The sequence below is a fragment of the Lactuca sativa genome, chromosome 4, assembly GCF_002870075.4.
Source record: "Lactuca sativa cultivar Salinas chromosome 4, Lsat_Salinas_v11, whole genome shotgun sequence".
Classification (NCBI taxonomy): Eukaryota; Viridiplantae; Streptophyta; class Magnoliopsida; order Asterales; family Asteraceae; genus Lactuca; species Lactuca sativa.
Window position 1 is genome coordinate 219,777,876 of NC_056626.2, and position 13,339 is coordinate 219,791,214.

Here is a 13,339-nt window from a genome sequence, read left to right on the forward strand (position 1 = left end):
AGTTCAGCTGTTTGATGTTCGGTTACTCCTGTTACCTTGTATACTTGATTTGGAGTGGTCCTGACCTTTTGATACACAACAGCTTTCTCAACTAATTTTGGGGACTTTTGATGGGACAACCGAGCGAACTCCACTGAATTTTCAGAAATTAGATTCTTGTGATTTTCAGGCTCGGTTTTAATAAATTCTGAGCAGTCAACCGTGTCCTCTACAGAAATTTCGCTCATGTTATCGTCCTCGTTAAGCTCAGATGCATTTTCAACATCAATTTTGTTTTCTGAGCTTACGTTGGCGTTTAAAGAGTCAAATTTTTGCATGGTTTCGGTTCTCAGTTTAAGTCTATCATTTTCATCCAAAAGATTTTTAAGCATGTTCTTGTGGTCTTTGGATTTAATAAAGGACTCAATTTTGTCCAGTCCATACATGTAGGTTGTATTGACATCATCAGACGATATCACACTCTCACAATTATAGGCTTCGGCATCGATTTCATCTTCCTTAAACTCTAGGAAGGGCAAGATCATGCGGTGGATCTTTTGGCCTATTTCACAATCCAAATGAAGCTGAGTAATATTAGAATACAGACGTTTAGCGATTAAACAAAAAACATTTCGTTGTTTTAACAATTTTAAATTGTCTCTTTGCAAATAAATGTTTTCATCTTTAACTTTGACTAAGTCTGACTCCTTTAACTCTATCCACATTCTCCGCTCCTCACTCTTCGACGCCACCCTGCTCAATTGATCAGTTAGGTTAGAATTTGTGACTCGAGTTTGAGTTAAGCTACTATCTAGATGTGAAATTCTTGTATTGACGTTTTTTAGTTCTTTCTCATAAGAGGATGATGGTACTTTGCATGAAATAAAAACAGATTGTACCTTCTTTATCAGTTCATCGAGCTCATTGAACTGCTGGTTGAGTGGTTTGGCCGTAAAGCACATATCCTCCTTTGCCTTCGGTCCATCACTTCCTCCATCGGTGTTATATCCCCTCATTTGAGATACGTCAGTTACCATGAAGCACTTTCCACCACTACTTTCTTCCTTAGTCACGTAGGCCTTTCCATGGGTAGGCTGCCTCACTTCCTCGTCTTCTGAGTCGGTAGACCAAACTTCCGTGCTGCCGAATTCATCACCTTTAACTGAACCCTGCACAATAAGAGCATTAATAGAAGGGTTAACGGCAGACTTCTTCTTTCTCAACTCATCCAGTCTTTTCTGCAACATGGCTTCCTCGTCATTCCCATCATCTTTTTCAGCCATCTTCTTAAGGACACAGTCCTTAGCATAGTGATTCTTCCCACCACAGTAGAAACAGCTTACTCCAGAATCGCCATCCACCTTCGGTTCCTTTTTGTGCTCCTCAGCTTTCGGTTCATTAATCATTTTTTCAGAGCTGTAACTCCCCTGCCAGCTTCGGTTTTTGTTGCTGGGGAATTTCTTCTTTATGAACCTCTTGGGATTGGACACCATCATGGCATAATCCTCAGACGTGAGATCATATTCCTCCAGGTTGAGATCTTCATCCTCCATCGCAGCTTTACTTTTAGATAGGAGGGCCAACGAACCGAGACTGGAAACGACATTCTTTTCTTGCAGCACAATCTTCTCTTGGGACTTGAGAATACCCACCAGTTTCGCCAAAGAGTATGATTTAAACTGCTCATGGGCTTTAACTGTGGAAACCACTGCTCTCCATTCAGACCTCAGACCATTCAGGAATGTAACCTTCTGTTCGATAAGCTTCCTTTCAATATTGTGTTTGATCATCTTGCTGAGAAGATGATTGAAGCGATCGAACGTCTGGGTCACAGTTTCTTCAACCCCTTGCCTGAATTCTCCAAACTCAGATAGGAGCAAAGTTTGAATAGAATGTTCAAGATCCTCGTCTGTAGAATACAGTTCGCGAAGTCTATCCCAAACATCCTTTGTCGTCGTGCATGAGCTAACCAATCTGAATGTATCGGACTGAAGGGCGAACCTGATCAACCTTAATGCCTTGATATTGCACTGGAACTTATCCTTTTCATCTTGTGCAATATCTTTCACGTCCTTTAGCAGATCATTGTACTCTTTTTGTGTCTTGATGATTCTGGACGTTGCAGAATGAGAAAATGGTCCATTGGTGATGGCTTCCCAAATGAGATACCCATTATCCTCCAATCCAATAACGTAGTCTTCGAAGTGATGTGCCCATACTTCATAGTCATGGGTGTATAAGATCGGAATCTTTGTCGTCGAACCAATGCTGTTGGAAATATTAATAAGGTTTGATTGTGTCGCGTCCATTATGATCGTAAAAACCTGTTCAAAGATCAGACTTGTAATAAAGCAGATTAGGGCAAAGTAATAAATATCAAGATACGTCAATAAAGAGATGATGGCTCAATAAATATTGATGATTGCGGAAAAACCCTAATGGAAATCTTTTTCACAGAAAAGATGTGTATCAATTACACAGCCTCCTGCTCTGATACAAATTGATGAGATTTAACAATCTTTTAATCTATGAAGATCGATTAGATCTTGAACAAGTAAGTAAACAAAGACGATAAAAACACAATAATAAGAACGAGACAAGATTGAATCAAACGTGTCGAATGATTAAACAAAATCCTCAGAAGAGCTCGATTAAGAACATCAACTGTAGAGGATTGGAAGGTTACAAGAACGATCAAAGAAACCTGTTGTCGTCTAGATGTATCGCTATTCTCAGATCTCTAAAACCTTAACCTAATATGCATGCAAGCGTAAACATATACACAAAACATAAAAGGTTCACGGTTGGACAGGCCCAAACCGGCACACAAAAAGCCTTAGGCTAAGCGAGCCCAAAAGACGCAATCAACAAAAATGATCTTCAGCCCAACACCATTAATAGCAAGAGTGGAAATATGAAATTGATTCTTTCATTTGTGATAATGTCTAAATTTACCAAATAAAGGAATGATTCTCATCACCCAAGTCTTAATTGGACTGGAACTTGGAATCATGCAAGGTGTATAGCATGATGAATGAAAACTTTCAAGTATTGGAAAATTAAGACTAATTACTTGTTCACATGGATGTGTGAGTAATGTGAAGGACTAAGGGATTGACCGATTGAGTACACATTCTTGTGCACTGGTCAAGTCCACCACAAAAGATCGATAAGACTATTCGTCATAGTTTACTAAAGCTTAGTAAATATGGTTATACTTACAAGCTTAAGTGTAACTCTGAGACATTGGAAAAGGTTCCAATGTAAGGCAGAGTGAATAAGAAGAATCAAATTAGGCAGAAGGATAAAAGTTTCTCAAATCTGAAAAGATGGGAGAGTACTTTAGTATCAGTTTTTGTGATCATCTTAATGATTAAGAAACCATAGCACAATTAGTTCTCTAAGGAAATCTTAGTGCATTCTTATGACTAAGAAGAGGAACTTGAATTGTTGAAATGGTTAAATCAAGAAGATGAGCCATACTTCGTTCCTAAAACAATTTTGAGAGTCATACTCCAAGATTGTAACTTGAGTGACATGTCTTAACGAAGGTTTAAAACACTTGTCAAATGTAAGAGTAAAAGTTTTCTACTCTTGTACATTTGAAACTGGTAAGTTGTGATGTTTTGGATAAAACAAAGACCAACTTAGGCCAATTGTATGAAGTGTTTGTCTTGATTAGAATCCACACTATCTCTTGGATGTTTGACAAGGGAGTCTTATATGTCAAGAGGACAGTGGGAGTCTTAAAGATCTTAAAAGTCTCAAGAACTAATCAAGAATAGAACCTGAAGTTCTTCACTAGCACACGACTTGAGGTTTATAACCTATCGTGTTGACTTATTCTATGCCCATTCCAGTTAAAGTTGGCTTTGGATATGAGTTCTTAGAGTTCTCAATTGGTTGCACAACAATTTGGAAGCAATGGATGGCCCTTGAGCTGCCAGGTGGCAAGAAATTAAGATTGAGTTCAGTCCATATGAGTTTGGATTTGCCATTATCCTTGTCTTGTGACTATGGTTTTGATAATTCACATGGATAAGAACACATACACCATTAAATCTAAGTGTCATAAGGTTTCTCTCTGATTCATGAAAAAGATGGTGAGGGAACACTTTCACTAAGTAGATTTTAGCTAGATAGCAATTGTGATATTTGGATTCTCAAAGTCGTTAGTGGAGCGTGTGTGGTTTACCGGCACACTAACCTGGACTTGTGAGAAGTGGCAAAAAGGTCTAACCATTATGATTACGGCATCCCTCTTCATATTTGTTTAGACACACAAGTGTGCTATCTAAGGGAAGGTGTATAATTTTGATAAAGCTCTATCAAAACAATCTAGTATCAGAAATCTAAACTTTGGTAAGAAAGTTAGCTGATTTTTGAGTACATGTCAAAGCTAGTGGGAGAATAAGTGTTATGCTAATAATCATCATGTTAGTGGTAGCATGATAATTATGATAAGTATTGCAAGTTAGCAATGTTAATTATAGAAAACAAAAGTTTTCAATTGGAAAAAAGTTGTTTTGCTATAATTAAGGGAGAGGAAATTATACTTCATCTCAAATCTATAAGCTTAGATCGTGAGGTTTTAATCATTTAGTTAAGGATATATATATATATATATATATATATATATATATATATATATATATATGAATTTCATGTTGGAATGGCTCAACATAAGGAAATTATGTATATGGGTCCATTATTTGCGTTCTAAAAATCGATTATGATTACGGCATCGCTTTTCATAATCTGAATTATGAGAACTTGGCAAATAGAAATGGAAATGTTATAGCAAAAGACTGGTTTAGTCTTTATGTGAGACATCATGAATCGTGTCCCATATGCTTCGGATATAGGATCGATTACATGTGCTATATTCATCCTTTCTAAAATTTTCCAAATGCCCGGGGCATTAAGAAGGGAAAAGGTTTAGAACTGGATATGACTAAAAGGATTAAACAATTGTCGAGGACAATCTAAGGTTTACCAAAGATTGGTTGCTCAAGGACAGTTGGAAGTATAGTGATAATTCTGGAAGGACCATATTGACATAATCTGTAAGGAGGAAACTCTTGTTCAGAAGTGATAGTCAAAATGGAATCTGGAAATGTTTCAAAGTTAGAATTTTCAATCTGTTTAAGATTAGGAAACTTAATGCTAGAAGGATGTTTCCAAGAAGTTGATCTCCTTTGCAATGCTCTGTAATCTTTGTTGTCAAGTCTTTATGACTTTGTGCATAATCATTACAAGAGGATCAATGCATATAAGTTTAGAATCTAACAGATTTCAGTAAATGACATGAATTTGGTATTCTTGCATTTGCAGTAAGGATTTGGGAGTGTGAAAAGAGAATCATTGAAGTTATGTTCAATTGATCTAGTTCACAAAGTAAAGATCATAGACAAACATAATATGCATACTTGGTGTATGGCATGACTAGTGTTTAGAAAACATAGTGTACATGCTTGGAGCATGGGACAACTATTGTTTTAAATTCAAGACTAAAGTTAATAGCTGAAACAGTATACAATGAATAATGTGTAATCATATGCTGATATATAAAAGGTGTTTTATTTATGTTCATAGGTTTTGATACCATATTGGATTCAATTATTATTGTGTTTCACTTTGCATGTTTTGACTTCCTGAATAAACTAGGTTATTATTCCGAAATGACTAAGTTATTCAAACCATCCACAGTCAGTCATATGTTGGAAGTAGATATGAATTAAGACTGTCATGGGTTGGCTTGTAGAGGTCTAAGGTGTTGGACAAAGGGCTACAACACTCATGAGTGCTCATAAGTTCTGAGTATTGGATTCAACCCGCGCTCATTGGAATCACTTCATGGATTCTATCACGAGTGATCATGAGATGATAATATCTTATATTCTTCAAACCTAAAGATATGAGTTGTTACTATGAGTTGGTTGTACATTGATTGCATGAAAACGCATTTGGTAACTCGGTGCTATAAAACGTGCCTTTGTGTATGATTCAACAAGTAGTAGAACAAGCCATATGAGTCGAAGTTTATCCATTCCTTTTACCTTCGGGATAAAAGCGATATCTGTGGGCCCCTCGATGATTTGATGATGACAAATGGAAGTGCTCGGCCGGGCAGGACTAATTTGATTTGTTCAATTAGTCAGTCGTCATAAATCGGAAATCGGGAAACAACAAATGGACAGAGAGAATGATTATAATCCATGTCTCAGTCCATATGATATCTAGAATGGAGGAATATATGATCCCTTATCTAATGGACAAGTTCGTTGACAAGATCAGAGTTCGACAGCGGCTTTAAGAGCTACGATTCCCAGTTAGGTTTGAAGTCATACGCAATAATAGTTTTAGACTTATCAAAGTGGGAGACTGTTGGATTAATGTCTATGTCCATAACTATATTTGGTATGTACTTGACCCGACCCGGCATGGTCCATTTGGGTTGTACTTCACCGACACAATTTATATGGATAATCTTTTGAGAATAGTATGTTTATGATCAATATTAATATATTATAAGTTCTAATATATTACTATGGAATCATATTATTTAATTAGTATTGATCAAGAATTAATTTATAATTAATTAAGTGATCAAAAGGAACTAATTAAATATGGACTCTTATATATATATATATATATATATATATATATATATATATATATATATATATATGGAATGGGCCAAGTTCATTTAGGTTGGGCTAAGCATTCATGGATAGTCCATGGAGTGTTTAACCCATGGATCCTAGGAAATGAAAGGTCATTGGTATTAGGGTTTAACCCTAATCCTCCACACTATATAAAGATGTCCTTGGTTGGTGAAATTGGTACTAGTGTGGGTACACTATGAAGGGCTAGCCAATTTCACTAGAGAGAACCAGGTATCTATATTCTCTAAAGTCTTCCAAGGTGTTTTGGTGATTTGTGATTCCACTTGAGGCTTCCACACTATTGGGGCTAAGCTCTTAAAGCTTGAAGACATCAAGCTACATCAAAAGGTATGTATTCTATCTTGTTACATTCATTGATTTGTATGCTAGATTAGGATAATACCTTGGAAGTTCTTATTTGCATGTATAATAGAGAAAACATAGATCCAAGGTATTTAGGGTTGCATGTACACTTAGGAGTGTTAGAATGCTCATAACCCAACACTAAGGTGAAAGTTGGATGATAGTTGAGAGAGAATGAGGGAAAATCGGCCAAGGAAAGAAGGAAATGGCCAAAACTTGAATATATAGGGTGATTTTACGGCCCACATGTATTTTACGGCCATAAACTCCAATGTGGTGGCCGTGAACTCATGGTGTTGGTGATTTAGGCTTGATCATTGTTAAGTGCTTCTAGCTGGTACTTCCTAGCACTCATTCCTTTAGTGTATTGGGCTCAGAACACTCAAACAGGCTCTAAACAATGCCAAATGTTAGCAGGAGTGATTATGTCATTGAGTTGAGTTAACTGACTGAGCTTTCAAAGCAAAATTTCCAGGTTGTTACAAGTACCATTACCGCTAGAGTTTAGTCTAACGTTTTACCGAGACTAATTAATAGTCTAGCTATTATTACTATTATATAAGCGTTAAACAATACTCTTCACACACTATGTACAGACAGGGGCCAGACATAAAACATCAGAGGGCAATACCATTTTGGCATATAGCACTTCTGAAATCCAACAACCCTATTCAACCCTTTAAACCAGATTCCCCGTACCTCGAGTGGTTAAAAAGATATTATAACGACACTTATATAACTCATAATAATAGCCCAAATAATTATTATAAGGTCCTGATAGCATTACTATATTTTAAATAAAAGTTATATTAGAAATAGTGTATGCGTAGCTCACATACAACGATTTTTTTTATTAAAAATCGGGCTTTGCTGCAGCAGCGTTTCCGAGCCGAAAGCTTTTCTTCTCGGATTTGTCCAGGGCTCCGGAGCTTACTTCTCATGCTAGGGAGGTTCCCTAGACTTAGGAGGGGTTTAGGGAGTCTAAAGAGAAGTTAGAGAGAGAAAGAGAGGTTATGGTGTGAAGAAAATATGAAGGATTCATCCTCTATTTATAGGGATTTTATCGTAGAGTAACCCCTAAGCTTCGTTCGTATCTTCCGCGTACGAGCTCTATTTTCTACGTTATTTATATCCATGCGTTGATATTTACAAGTACTACAACTTTCATTTAGACCGCGTCAGCTAAATCTCATTGTAGTTCAGATTTACAAAACTGTATTCGAATTCGTCGCGCTTGAAGAGTAGAGACTAAATTTTGTCCATATCTTTAACATACGAGCTTCGTTTTCGACGTTCTTTATATGTATGTAACCCTTGAAACATATTCTACAACTTGGTTAAGATTATTTAGTATATTCTAAATAATCTTTTATCGAAAAGTCATTTTTTACCCTTATTATCTCTAAATTAACTAGACCGAACCTACGGGCGTTACAATATATTTAAGAATGTTATTTTTTAAGATTTATTTTCATTTTTTGATGATATGTTATTAGAATATGTACAACTATATTGAAATGTAAAAGGTTGTTAGTCTATAAGAATATGTATGAAGTTGTACTTAGGTTCGGATGTATATTAAGAAATAAAATAATAGACCCTCATTCTGACTTGGATGTATATGAAGAATCTGTAGAATTTTTAAATCAGGTTAATTATCAAAAATATCTGAATTGGAACTATATTCTGCAAAAATAAAATCGAAAATATCTTTACTAGTTTATTGTCGCCATTTTACCATTCTGACAAAATAAAATCGAATTTTAAATTTGAACTGATTTTAAAAAAAAACATATTTTAAAAAATAAGGAAATTAATTATTCTTTAAAATCCAAAATTTTCCTATTTTTTAATATAGATTAATTGACAAAAATATTCTTATTGTATGATTATATGGTACATGTTACCCTATTGGAATATCATAGACTTTCATATAATGACCATTGATTCCATTAATTCCATGGGTCGAGATTTGTGCTTTCAAACACACAATATATGTTAGAAACATATGAACCTAGCCATATATATATATATATATATATATATATATATATATATATAGGTTGGTCGGTAGGTAGGTTCCGCTGAGATTAAAAATAAAATAGAGATTTTGAGATTCAATCTCAATAACGTATTTCGCATCTGCTGCTCTAACCCTCCGATGTACCAACGCGGCAGGCCTGGTATAATATAAATGATTATACAATGCCGCCCGTTACTTTCTCCCTCGCCACCATCGCCACCACCATAACTGTTGCTGCCACCACCATTACCACTATCTCTGACACCAGCCGACCCCACCACTATCTCCTCTGTTATTTATACCACCGTCACCTCTATCACCGACACCTTTTTTGCCACAAACTGTCATAATCATTTATGATTACTGAATTTGTGAATATACATATGTGTATAATCATATATGATTAGGCATATACGTATAAACATGTATAATCTTATATGATTATACCTCTTTGTTATATAATCACTTATGATTAGGCATAACCTATTGTGGCTGATGTTGAATCTCAAGATCTCTATTTTTGATCTCAAGTGAACCGTCCTCTCTCTCTCTCTCTCTCTCTCTCTATATATATATATATATATATATATATATATATATATATATATATATATATATATGTGTGTGTGTGTGTGTGTGTATACACATAGATATAGGTGGGTTCAATTGAGAAAATAAAAAAAAGTTGAGAATGGGGGAATCATTCTCAGTCACTCATTTAATTAGCCTCTAAACATAAAGGATATGGTGGCAAACTTGTAAATATGTAATAGCCTTCCATCACAAATACGAATAGTTGAAATTTATTCATTTTTTGCTCTTTCAATCCAACCTGTAATTCTGTTTGAATACGAACATATCTTCAACATCTACGATTAATTATACTCCTAACATCATTAGAACAACATCATCGATAATCAACAAAAAATTCAATTTGTATCATTCATTCAACATCGTTCATCAAATAAAACATCGAAATTAAGGTTAGAAAAAGATCAAATCATTTTTTGTTTGAAATTTTCATATATTTCTCTACCAATCTACTATTTTCTAAGATTTAAGTAGTCAAAGTATCATATTTATCACATTTTTAAAAAAGTTAACTTGTATGCACTCCAACTGTTTGATGAAATGCATAAACTAAATTACCACGTTATATTCACATATGAATATGTTTTCTCATCTGAATCAATATGTGATTATTAAAACACAAGACAAATATGCAAGTCTGTATGTTATTCATGTGAATAACACATAAAAATTCTATATATTTCTGAAAACACATTGTAATATTCATATATGAATATACTGTGCAATATTCACATATGAATATACCAACTATTATTCATAAGTGAACATACGATCTAATATTCACAAGTGAATATACTATTTACTATTCTCATGTGATATACCATGTAATACTATATAATATTCACATATGAAAATATCATATAATATTCATAAGTGAATCTATCATCTAACATTTACAAGTGAGTATAGTATGTAATATTCACAAGTGAATGCATCGCCTAATATTTAAATATGAATATACTATGTTTAGTATATGTTATATTCATATATGAATGATACTTAAATTGTAAAAAATATTAATAATAGTTTTTATTCATAAGTGAATAACGAATGTACCGTAGTAAAACCAGATTCATTTTTATTCACTTATGAATAACGATAGCTGAAAATATAAAATAAAAAAAAAATTATTTTATCTTAAAACCATATCAATATGTATGTCTATCTATAGAGAATAAAAAATCATGAATTTTGGTATATTTAAATTCATTTTTCGATCATAATAGCTTCTTAAAAATTAAAAAAAAAAAAAAAAAAAAAAAAAAAAAAAAAAAAAAACGAAAAAACCTATGTTTTTGTATATATTAAGGTAAATGTTTAGCATAGTTTAAGGAAACATGTTTTGTTGGAAACCACATGTGCATTCCTTTTCCATTTCCGCCGGTACGTTGGAGGTTTTTGCGGCAAAAATAATTGATTGGCAGAGAATGATTCTCCCCTTTTTTTCGCAATTGAACTCTCCTCTCTCTCTCTCTCTCTCTCTCTCTCTCTCTATATATATATATATATATATATATATATATATATACAGAGTGAGAGAGAGAGGGTTTCTTGAAGAACCCATTCACAACGTGAAGCCGGATTCACACGGTGAATCCGAAAAATATTTTTCACATTCACAATGTTAATATATGAATTTAGATATTTTTAGATATTTTTTTCGATAAAGAATAAGCTCTAGAAATTGAAAATAAGATTTGGTTCCTTGAAGAACCCATATGGTTCTCCATTGAACTTTTCGATATATATATATATATATATATATATATATATATATATATATATATATATATATATATATATATATATATATATATATATATATATATATATATATATATATTGGCGGAACATAGAAGGGGTTGGGGGAGGCCATGGCCCCCCCCCCCCAGCTCTTTTAACTAGTTAATATGTGTATTTATGGAATTAATAATCATATACTAATTATCAGAAAATCAAACTAATCTGCCCCCTCCAAGTTTTTTTATTTTTTTATTTTTTTTTATTTTTTTTTATCTACCGAAAACAAGAAAAAAAGTAATTATGTTTTTTAATTATTAAAAAAAATCATAAGTATCATTGTTCTTGTTAAGAAAGTTAAGCAAATTGAAACTAATTTAAACAATATATTATCAAAATGAAACCTAATTTAACTAGAAATAAGGAATCTAATCAAATCGAAAATAAATTAACATTGAAAACAAAATATTAACTCTACGCAAACATAAAAAAAAACACAATTGTCAAACTCCAATCTCCAAACAAAAGAAAACCCTAAATGTTATAATGTTATCACCGCCGTTAGCAACTCACCGGAGCTTTTAATCCGACTGAAACCAGAATATTTCGGCTAGATCTTCCCACATTTGCAAACATAACTCTTCCACTGCAATGCAACTTATCGGGCCTTTTGATCTCTCCTCGCCATGTTAGTCATCTCCTCTCCATGACTTCTTGCCCTCTATCCCTGGAGCAAATTGCCAACATAATTTGTAGCACCTGGTTCCTGGTATGTAAATCTTAATTGGGTATTTTCCTTTTTAAGCATTGGACTCGGCGAGTAATAGGTCCGGCTCACCGAGTAGGGACGAGACCCCGGGACGCGTTTAAATTGGCGACTCGGCGAGTCCATATCCTGGACTCGGCGAGTCACCGCTGTTGGATGAAACCCTAAGTTTCTAGGGTTTGCACCCTATTTAATCCCCCTTTCCGCCCCAGGCCAGCCCCCATTCACCCCCTAGAGCTCCCAACCCTCGTTTAAGCTTGTTCTTTGAAGAGTTGAAGCACTTGTTGTGTGTTCTTGAAGGTTTTGAAGAGAAAGGGAAGTAGATCCAAAAGAAGGAAAGCCATCCAAGCACCATTGTGTTCTCTCAGCAGTTCCTTTGAGGTATATCTCATTTTCCCCATGTTTCTATGCCTAAGGCTTCATTTAAGACATTCTTGGCTCATTTCCAACTTGTATGTGCATGATAATTCGAAATAAGTTGATTGGTCTCTAGATCCAAGCATAGTTGAGCCCCAGGAGCTCAGATCCACTACCTTTATGAGCCCATATTGCATATAAACCTTAGATCTACTCTTTTGGTGTATTTTGAACCCTAAAAATCCCATACATGGATATTTACACGTAAAGTTGGAAACTTTACATGTTATTCATGCTCTAGGAGCCCAGATCTACGAATGACATGGATTGGGTTCGAGCAAAATCGCATTTTTAGCTCTTGCATGGAGCGGACTCGGCGAGTCACTCATTTGACTCGGCGAGTCCAGTCGCGAGTCTCCGGGTTTGTCTCCTTTTTGTTATGTCAAGTCGCGTGGTGAGTCCAGGAGGGACTCGGTGAGTTGGAAGCTAAAACTCACCCATAGTGGAACTTGGCGAGTCGATGCCCAGACTCGGCGAGTTCAAGGCAATCTCCTTAGATCAAGATCAGACTCGGCGAGTTGTTCATACAACTCGGCGAGTCACAGTACAACTTGTTCATCGGATGAAGATGAACTCGACGAGTTGTTCATACAACTCGGTGAGTAGGATGAAGGACTTGAACATCAGTTTGGAAGGAGAACTCGTCGAGTCGACGCCTAGCTCGACAAGTAGAAACATAATTCCGGTCAGCCGTTTGGACATGGACTCGGCGAGTTGGCGAGCCAACTGGAAGTTGACTTTGACTTTGACTTAGGGCATGATCAGGGGTAAAATGGTCATTTTACCCAAGGG